Source organism: Trachemys scripta, chromosome 19 (genome assembly GCF_013100865.1).
Source record: "Trachemys scripta elegans isolate TJP31775 chromosome 19, CAS_Tse_1.0, whole genome shotgun sequence".
NCBI classification, from domain to species: domain Eukaryota; kingdom Metazoa; phylum Chordata; order Testudines; family Emydidae; genus Trachemys; species Trachemys scripta.
Window position 1 is genome coordinate 9086885 of NC_048316.1, and position 10278 is coordinate 9097162.

Here is a 10278-nt window from a genome sequence, read left to right on the forward strand (position 1 = left end):
CTACAAAAACAACAAAGAGTCTGGTGGCACCTTAAAGACTAACAGATTTATTTGGGCATAAGCTTTCGTGAGTAAAAACCTCACTTCTTCGGAAGTGAGGTTTTTACTCACGAAAGCTTATGCCCAAATAAATCTGTTAGTCTTTAAGGTGCCACCAGACTCTTTGTTGTTTTTGTAGATACAGACTAACACGGCTACCCCCTGATACTCTCGGGAACGGTGAGCCGAGGCGGAGTCACAAAGGGAGAGCATGAATCCAGCACACAGCGGCAGCTAGCTACTGTCCCCATCTCTGTCCCACCGTGCCGAGACCCATTGGGGCTGGAGGAGAGAGAAGGGAGGCTGGCTGTTTCTGTGCTTGGCCAACCTAGAAGAGCTCGGCTCTGCCGCCCCGACCCCCACATCTGGCTTGGCCTGGCTGATTCAGTCACAAATGAGAAGCAGCATATTGGACTCAGATGCTGCTGTGCTTTCTTCGCCTCCAAATCCCCTCCAGCTCTCCGTAGGAGGAGGAATGGCGTAGGTGGCTAGGAGGAGGGAGATGCCCCCACACCCCAGACCCATCTCCCTGGACACTGGATTGCATCCACATTGTCTTTCCAAAAGCTCATGTGTTACCCATCTCTCTAGTTGTTATTCTCCTCTGTGTTCCTCTCTTAACCTTCCTGTTAATTAACAATACACAGGAGCTCAGGGGTGCAGTGTAAGTACATAGGCAGGTTTCCTTGGACAGGATGCCTTCAAGTCCCTTGGAATACACAGGCCCGAAAATAAAGCAGGTGGTTATTGTTTATTGCTTGTATTGCAATAGCGCATTGAGGCTCTGTAATGGGGTTGGCACCCACCTCTCGTAAGTGCCCCTTTCTGGTTAGGCATGTCTGCGTTCTTTAGTTCTGGTGACCCCTTTCAGTGGTTTTTAGGTGGGTTTGTCAGTGACACAGCACTCCGGCCAAGTCACACTATTTGCTTGTTAACCAGCACAACCCCCTTCTAGGATATACGGACCACCGGGGCCGCTCTGGTGGTGTCTCTCTCTAGCCCTCCCTGGGCTTTGGTCTTAGCTCTAGTATGGGGCTGTACCCCCAGGGCTTCCTCTCTGGAGACACTAACTTCCTGCAGCGCTCCCCTGGCTCAGTCCTAGCAACCAGCCAGGAGCTCCCTTAATGCTCCCCTGGTGCTTGCTAGCAAATTGTCCATGGCCCTGCTGCTCTTCCATGCAGCCAGGCCTGCAGTCCTTTCTTCTCATGCTCCAAGCAGCAACTGACTACTGCTAGGCTCTTCTGCAGCTCCTTTTATATGGGCCCCTCCTGGGCCCTGATTGGCTGCTTCCCCTGCAGCTACTCTAGCCTGCTTGGAGGACCTCTCCACTGCTCCTTCCCTGGGATGGGTGTGGCAGAACCTGAGACCTGAGCTGTGCTAAGGGGGGGAAGACTCCGTAACCCATCATCAACCCCTGTGAGCCATCTGATCCCTCCCTCCGCACCCACTAAAGAGAATTAACAAGGCTGCATGCAAAGCACAGGCAGGGGCCTCGTCAAAAGGGGATTGAAGCGTTCGGGTTTGGAAGGCTCTGCTACGCAAAGCGAAGTGTCACCGCGGCTACCTCCATGTGGACACACACATCCGCATCCGTGCCGGGAGAAAAGGAGTGTTAGCTAAACCAGGGTAAAATCTTAGTGCAGACAAGGCCCACTATAGTTTTCACAGCTGTTAGAGCAGGGGTGGGCAAACTTTTTGGCCCGAGGACTACATTGGGGTTGCAAAACTGTATGGAGGGCCAGGTAGGGAAGGCTGTGCCTCTCCAAACAACCTGGCCCCTGCCCCCTATCTGACCCCTCCCATCTCCCGCCCCCTGACTGCCCCCCTCAGAACACCCCACCCATCCAGGCCCCCCTCCCACTCCTTGTCCCCTGACCGCCCTCTCTTGGGTCCCCTGCCCCTAACTGCCCTCCAGAACCCAACCCACTATCTAACCCCCCCATTCCCCATCCCCTGCCCCCCCAGAACCTCTGCCCTATCCAACCGCCCCCTGTTCCCCATTCCCTGACACACACCCCCCCCGCAGAACCTCTGTCCCATCCAACTGCCCCCTGCTCCCTGTCCCCTGACTGCCCCCTGGGACCTTCTGCCCCTTATCCAACCCCCCAGCCCCATGGCTGCGGCGGAGGGGGAACAGCTGGGGGGGGGCTAGCATCCCAGGCCAGGAGCTCAGAGGCTGGGCAGGACCGTCCCATGGGCTGGATGTGGCCTGTGGGCCATACTTTGCCCACCTCTGTGTTAGAGGGACAAGGTAAACAGTAAGGGGGGAACTGGGTTAGTGTTAGTTAGCTAACATGTGGTAAGAACCATTTCACCATGTGTCCTAGTGAAGGCAAGGCCACACTGCGCTAAGGGATGTAGGCTAGGGGACTGGAGGCATGCAGGAATGTCGGTCGGATCAGAGGGGCAAGGCAGGCAGGCAGGCCCATGGAATTGTGGAATCAGAACAGACCCATTGTTCTGGGCTGATGGCGCCTTTTGAGGGCCTGCTCGTGGAACGACTCCTTACCAGTGCTGCTCAATCCCAGGTCTGGGTCACTTGGCCCAAAGGATGCACCAGTGCTGGGACAGAGCATCCTACTGCCTTTGCCATTGCAAGCCCAGCAACCTGCGAACAAGGGCAGGGCGCACGGCACAGCAAACGGGGTTTCTGCAGGGCTTCAGTGAAGGGAGCAGCCTGACACGACAGCCCCAAGTTCTGCTCAGAGCCGGCGTTTGTTTATTTGTTCAGGTACCCAGCCATGGCGATGATGGGTGAGCATCTAAATAATCCCAAGGACTTTAAAGAGATCGGAGGAGAAAAGGCTGGTCCCATTTTGTGGGTCTCACTAGGCATTAGCAGTCCTCTGCCCCCCCCCCCCCTAGCTGTAAATAAACTGGAATGGCAAGTGTCAACAGCAATTAATGTTTCACACTTGGCATAAGAGGGCGATAAACATTCACATGTAAGCAAGAAACGCTGGGCTGCCTGGGAAAGGGTGCCAGACAGGGCGGAGGGGAGGAAGCAGACTAATGGGCCCTAAGTGCCCTCCCTTTGTGAAGTGAGGTTCGCAGCTTAGTGGGAAAGATGCCCCAGCCAGGGCGTTTGCTTGTCTCCCCATTGTTGTTTGCAGTTGTTTACTGGAGAGGCCATAAGCATTAGGCCTCAGCTCCCTGCCAGGCTGCACCAGCTCCACAAAAGCTGTGACACTGAGTGGATTGCAGGGCAAAGGGCTGCCTGGATGCACTTCACTCCCTAAACCTGGCCCATGTCGATTTAGCTGAAGTTGATTAGGAGCAGGTCTAAACCAAACTAAAATAGGCCAGTCTTAAACCCAGGGGAGTGTGTAGACAGGCTCTTGCAGCTGTTTAATCGAATTGGTTAAAAAATTAATTAATTTTCCTGTGTAGACCAGGTTGCAGTAATCTACACGTGCAAACTAAACCCACGTGAGCCAGGTTTAAATCAGTGCAAGAGCGTCCACACACAAGGATACACTGAGTCAGTTTAACATCACCCTGTCAATCAAATCAGTGCAACTTCTATGTGTAGACAAATCGAATGGAAATGCTTTGGGGGCAGAGACAGTCTGTTGTACAGCGCCTAGCACTGTGGGCGCCTGCTCCAGGACTGGGGCTGATTAAACACTACCATCATACAAACAATAAGAATAGCCAGGCTCTTAGATTCTTCCTTTCGTTTCCCCCACAACCTTTGCAGGGGACTAGTGAAGATGCCACACTTTACCAGGGGTATAGAAAAGTCACCCTCCACCTGGTTCACAACGCCTTCTTGAACCTACCCCTGGCTCAGGAATGGATCAACCCCCACAGACAGCAGGGCCTCTATCCTGGTCAGACCCACTCTGACCGACACCCGAGGGCTCTGCTTTCCTTACACTTCAGCAACAGGTGTGTAGCTTGTGGCCCTTCTCCCTTCCTTCCCAGACAAAAGGATGTCATACTCCCCACCTCTGCATACACATTTAGCCCTGAAATACTCGAACCCAGCCCCAAATTCCTCCAGTCTAGAGACCAGGGGGATGCTCTTTGAAACCAAAGCTCTTCTTCACAGCCCCTGGCATTTCACCAGATGGGCTGTTCTGTTTCTTAGACAAGTCTCCGGTGTCTTGAATGATAATGATCAATACAATGATCTGCTATTTATCTTAATACAGGAGGGGTCCCCCAAGTGCGTCACTATCTCTATATAGAAATCCTCTCTCTCCTCCACTGAGCTGCAGCCACTTCTGGGGTGAATGGTGGCTGCTAGTTAGCAGCATACAGCAACTCTGCACGAGAGATTGTTTACTACAAAGAGTGAAGACGATTCCTGTCACCAACTGAAGCTACAAGAAAGTTTTCTAGGGAGCAGAATGCAGCTACACCCACTGCTCGGGGCTCTGAGGCTAACACCTCACCTCCTGCCCGGAAAGAGGAAGGGTGGTGCAGTGGTTAGGGTGCTAGTCAGGGACAGGGTAGATGCTGTTTCAAGTCCCTGATTGGCTGCTGCAGACTTCCTGTGTGGCCTGGGGCCTCAGTTCCTAATCTGTCCAGTGGGGGTGATAGCACTGCCCTACCTCACAGGGGTGTTGCGAGGTTAAATACCTGGAAGACGGAGGTGCTTGGGTGCTCTGGGAATACAGACCATATAAGGACTTAAGGCGGCTGAGGGATCTTTAACGTCCATAAGTCGTTGGGACATTGATTTTGCCCCTTCATCCAAGAGACAGCCGCCCCTAGCACTCTGCTGGGGCGCTGAGTTGTTAACCCATCCCTGAACACCTAGCAGACCTCATGGGAATTGAAGCTACTTAGCACCTCGCAGAAATGTAGGGCTGAAGGGGCCCTCGAGGGGTCACCTAGCCCATCTCCAGGCACTGAGGCAGGACCAAGTACACCGAGGGGCCTCACAACCAGCACCCGCTCGGCTGGCCCCCTTTGTCTACACTTCAGCCTCCACCATTCTTATCCCAGTAGCGGCACCTGCAGAGCCCCATTGCGCTAGGCAGATTATCATCCCTGTTTCACAGCTGGGAAACCGAGGCCCAGAGAGATCGAGGCATGAGTTAGGTGCCCGAATCCCACTCAATCTCAATGGCGAGTGGGTGCCTAAATCCCTTAGGTGCTCTGGAAAATCCCAGGTTAAGTCTCTTGCCCAAGATCACACAGGGAATCTATGACCGTGCCCAAGACTGAACCCAGCTCTCTTGAGTCCTGCTCCATCACCTTAGTGGGTCAGACAACCTCTGCTAACAGACCCAGCCTGTGTTCTGAGCCCAGGTAACCCTGCTCAACCGAGGGGTGATGTCAGGCCTGAGGTGGGACAGCAGGGCATAGGTCAAAGTGTACCCTGGGGACAGTCTGTCTGGGGCTGATCTTGTGTGTGTTGCTTTGTAAAAATCATTTAGGGCCTGATCCATAGGCCACTGAAGTCCATGGAAAGACTCCCACTGACTCCAGTGGGCTTTGAATCGGGCGTTTCATATGCGCGGGGCCGCGCCTGGCTCTGCGCAGCATCATACAAAGGGGCTTTGTAGATCTGATTAAAAGGCAGACGTGTCTCATTCCGGCAACTGGCAGCAGCATCTCCGATGCCCGCCCGCCCCCTCCTCCCTCCCAGTTCCTGCTCCACGCCCCCAGCCCCAGTAATTAGGGATCCTGCAACGCGGGCTCAGAGTGCAATGGAAAGGGGGACTTCAAAAGAACGACGCGCTCATTGCTTCAGCTGCAGCAGGGCTCCTTGGGGGGATGCTAATCTCACCCTGCTAACCAGCACTGATGGGGCACCTTGCAACCCATCTCCTCGGGGCGAAATGCCACACCAAGGGGCATTTGTGCTTTGGAAAGCGTTACCACTGAGTCCGCCTGTCTGGCGTAGCCAGGGCCTCCTCTCCGGACTGCAGCAGGCAGGACTAATAAGGATCCCGGACAGTTTTGCTCATATCTATAAGAACTCCTGGGGGCGGGGGAGTGGGTAATAGAAGTCCCATGTATCCCATTAGCCCTCCTCTTAACATGGAACAGAGCAAAACAAAAACCCACCCTGCCTCTTAAAGAGATGCATGACAAAGGGCCCCTTATTATTATGAGTTGAGGCCAAGGCATATAAATAGCTGTCTTCCACACAGCCCCCCCTCATGCATGGAGAGTCTGTCCCTGCTCTCCGGAGCTATGTGAAAAATGCAGGCTGGGGGAAGGGGAAATTCACCCAGCAGCGGATTGCTACTTTCAAGTAGTTTCTCCGAAACTTTTCCATGCAGATTGGGAGGCACCTGTGTCCAACAGGTCATGATGGCCAGTGTGCTTCTGGCCCCTGAGCTCAAAGATGTGGATGGAGCCACCTGGTGCTTTCTTCACCCCTCATTCACAGAAATCCACATGGGAACAAAAGCCTCCTAGACTGTGTCTGAGGCCCTGGCTACCTCTAGAGCCCTGCACAGATACAAAATTTGTATCCGCATCCGCAAACGTGGTCTGTGGAGAGCCGCATCCGCACATATAAAGCGCATATCCGCAGATTTCACTAGGTCCACGCTGGTCAAACCGTGTTGGATTTGATTGGGCCCCAACTTTGTTTCAGCCGGGCTTAAGCACAGTGAATTGTTGCACTGGCTGGTACCCGTGGGCAGAGGGTGCCCCACCAATGAATCAGGCAGGTTTGCTGCTGCAGTCTCAGGGTGATTAACTTGAGTGTTAAATCAATTAACATTTTCACACTGGCAGCCTTTGAACTCCCCACATAACTCAGAGGCGAGGGAGGAGCTGTTTATATTCTGCTTAAGGAGAAGCCTGTCCCAGGTTACAAAGAAAAACAACCATCCCTAGGTTTATGGCAGGGCTATGGGGGACTCGAGGGAGCGTGTTGTTTTTAAATGCAGTGGGCCAGGCCCTTGTCTGGCATCACGGCAGCAACCTCGACTTACACCAGCTGGAGACTTGGCCCAGTGCAAGAAATTTGTCATTTTCTTTCCCTGCCTTTTGGCCTTGTCTGCGCTGGGCCAGGAACCAGGCACAAAATCTGTGTTTAAGGCCCTGTCTTGACTGCAAAACCAACCCCGCTGCTGATGGCACAGCAACCCCCAGACAGGATTAACAACAGGGTTTGGTCTTGCTGTATAGACCAGCTATGCAACAGAACCCACAGACCAAACCCTTCTCCCAGCAAAGTCTGGGCGCCACAGCTAAGCCTCCCTGTTCTTGTGAAACTTGCCACAAGGGCTTGTTAATTACCACCCATCTCCTGGCCTAGGAGCTTTGCGCTCAGAGTCAGATTAGGGATGCTAATCCTGACTCTGGCCCCAGCTTGCTCTATAAACCTCAGGCAAGTCTCAGCGCTTCAATTTCCCCTCCCAAGTGTTGTCTGTCCTGCCTTTTCATTTTGTAAGCTCTTTGGGACAGGGGCTGTCTCTCACTGTACAGCACCTGGCACAATGGAGCCCTGATCTTGGCTGGGGGCTCCCGGTGGTACTGGAGTCTAGCTGGAGAAAGGCCTCGATTTGATCTTTACACAAGGGGCAGTGAGTTGAGAATTTGAAGGGCATCACTGCCCCAAGGTGTGAACCACCAGCGTCTAATCGCGCCAACAGCCTCTTGTTTACGGTATAAACTCCCCCCTCCCCATGCCCTTCCATTGCCACAAGTGTCATACGGCTGTGTAGACAGATAAATGTGTGTAGACAGCAGCGTTCCCAACTGAAAACAGCGAAGCATTCTGGTTCAGTGTCTGTTAGAGGGCGGTTACCAACCCATTCTGGGGACCAGAGAAAGTGGGGGGTGGGGAGCTTGAGAAGAGATTTGCATGCAGGTGTGACTCATCTTTGCAGTTATCTATTTATGTATTGGCTAGGAAATGTTTTGTATTATGCCACAGAGTGGAAATGGGTTTTGCATATAACCGCTACTTGCTGACAATCTACATTTGCATTAGGGGTCAAGAGAGACGGGAGGACCAGAGAGCTTGAGGCAGAAACTGGGCTCCGGTCCCTGGAAAGGATCATGACCCTAAGAAATCTTTTTGGGAACAGACTCTGAGCTTCCCTATTGTAACTAAACATCTCGCGCAGCTCTCGTTTGATGGCAAATTCAAGCTCAAGCTAGCTAGCTCTGTATCGGGGGTAGCCGTGTTAGTCTGTATCCACAAAAACAACAAGGCGTTTTGGCACCTTAAAGACCAACAGATTTATTTGGGCATAAGCTTTCGTAGGTAAAAAATATCACTTCTTCAGATGCACCTTTTTCTAGCTAGCTCTGTGTCCTTGTAAGGCCCACAATGCTGCAGTATCTGAACAGCACCCCCGAAACATTAATGAATGTCTAACCCATCCCAATCTCTTTCCTCCTCTGTCTCCAGCATTCCCTCCCTGTCCCTCTTCTCCTCTCCACCTTTATTCTTTTCATGTCCTTTCTCTTGTCTCTCTCCCACCCCGCTTTGCTTTGTCCTGACACCCTTTTCCCTTAGCAGAGTGTGGGAGGGATGAACGCTGGAGATAATTAATAACTCTGACACTTTAGGTTCTGTCTTCCTGGTAAAGCTCGGAGCTTCTGGCTGCCCCAGCCACCCTCTCACTTCCAGTCATGTGCTGGCTGTTCTGGTTTCCTGACGAAATTGCCCTTGGCAGCTCCTGTGTGCTTATGGCTGGGAACTGGACCTTTACAGCCCTCGTAAAGGTTGTGCATGCAGTAACTTTACCAGACAGCTCCCTGATCTATCATGTGCTTTCCCAAATGCTGAAATGCTGCAAGCTCGAAGAGCAGCTGCTTGATGTAATGGCACGGAACTCACTACCATGGGACAGCGTAACCATTTTGAGCCCGCACAGATTCTGCTTCTCACCCCAGCCGCAGAAGGATGTCACAAGCCGGACCTAGTCCCAGACCAGGGGCTCTGCACCAGGGGCGCCGGAATGGGGGGGGCCAAGGGGCCATGGCCGCCCCACTTTTTGAAAGTGAACAGGACTGGCCCATCCACTTTTCGCCACAGGCCCCGCCCTTGCCCCGCCTTCTCCCCCTCCCCCGCCAGGCCGGCAGTTGGAGTGAACCCAAGTAAGAGCAGCCGCGGAGCCCGGGGAGCTGTGGACCCTCCACCCGCCCGGGGTGGGGGGGCCAAGAGCAGCTCTGACCCGTGTCCCCACAGCTGCCCGGGCGCCTCTTATCCTGACCTGGCTCCAGCCGGGGGATGCGGCCTCAGAGCTGCAACCAGGCCAGGGTAAGAGCCACACAGGCAGCTGTGGGGAGCCCGGACCGTCCGCCTGCCCTGGGCGGGGGACCTGGGGTGTGGAGATACAGGCCAGGGGCTGCTCTTGGGCCTCCCAGCCCTGCTCTGGCTTCCGCCTTGGCCAGGGGGGCGGGCCTGGGGGAGAAGAGGAGGGGCAGGGCTATGGAGGGGGTGGGGTGCCCTGCCCCCCCACACTTTTGAGAAGGCTCCACCGCCCCTGCTCTGCATGCTGTATGCAGGATTGCCAACCCCAAATGTTCAAACATCATGAGTCAGGCTCACCAAAAATCACGGAGACTGGCTTTAAAATCATGAGATTATGTAAAAAGAATAGATTTGGTGTTTTTTTTATTTTCCCTCTGCTTTTTGAGCCTTTAGGGTGCACTGGGGCCACATTTTGAAGCTTTCTCCACAGCCATGGGGGCTAGAAACTTACTTTTTCTTTAAGAATGTAGGCTGAAATCATCCCATATTCACTTGACTCCAGGAGCTGGGGCTTTAAGGAAAATAATCATGATCATGAGACTCATGACAAAAATCATGAGAGTTGGCAACACCGGAGGGCCAATCGCATCTTTATTAGCCCCTCCCCCATTTTTCATTACCATAGTGTCAACTGGAAATGACCACTTGTGTTGAAAGGGCGATGAGATGGAAAGGCAAAAGGACACCCTAATGGAAGAGGAGGCTTGGGATGGCCCTCCATAGGGATGCAATGCAGTGCCACTCCGAATACTACCTGCAAGGGCTGAGTGAATGGGAGAGGAAATGGGAAAGGCTGAGGGGAAGCCACTGATAAGTGGGGAGGAGATAAGGCCTCTGTGACCTCCCAAGAACAGCATGGGAGATGCAGGTTGGATCCATTTGTGTTAAGAGGAAATAGCCAAGTAGATTCTGGAGATTTCTCTTAAGCAAGAGCTTTGCCAGGTATAGACCTCAGTTTTGCCGCAGCCTGTTTAGACTGGAGCTTTTTGAGCTTTGCAGAAGGTTATGAAATACAGAGGACCTGGAGCTGTTCTCCATCTCACCAGCCTCCTGGCAGT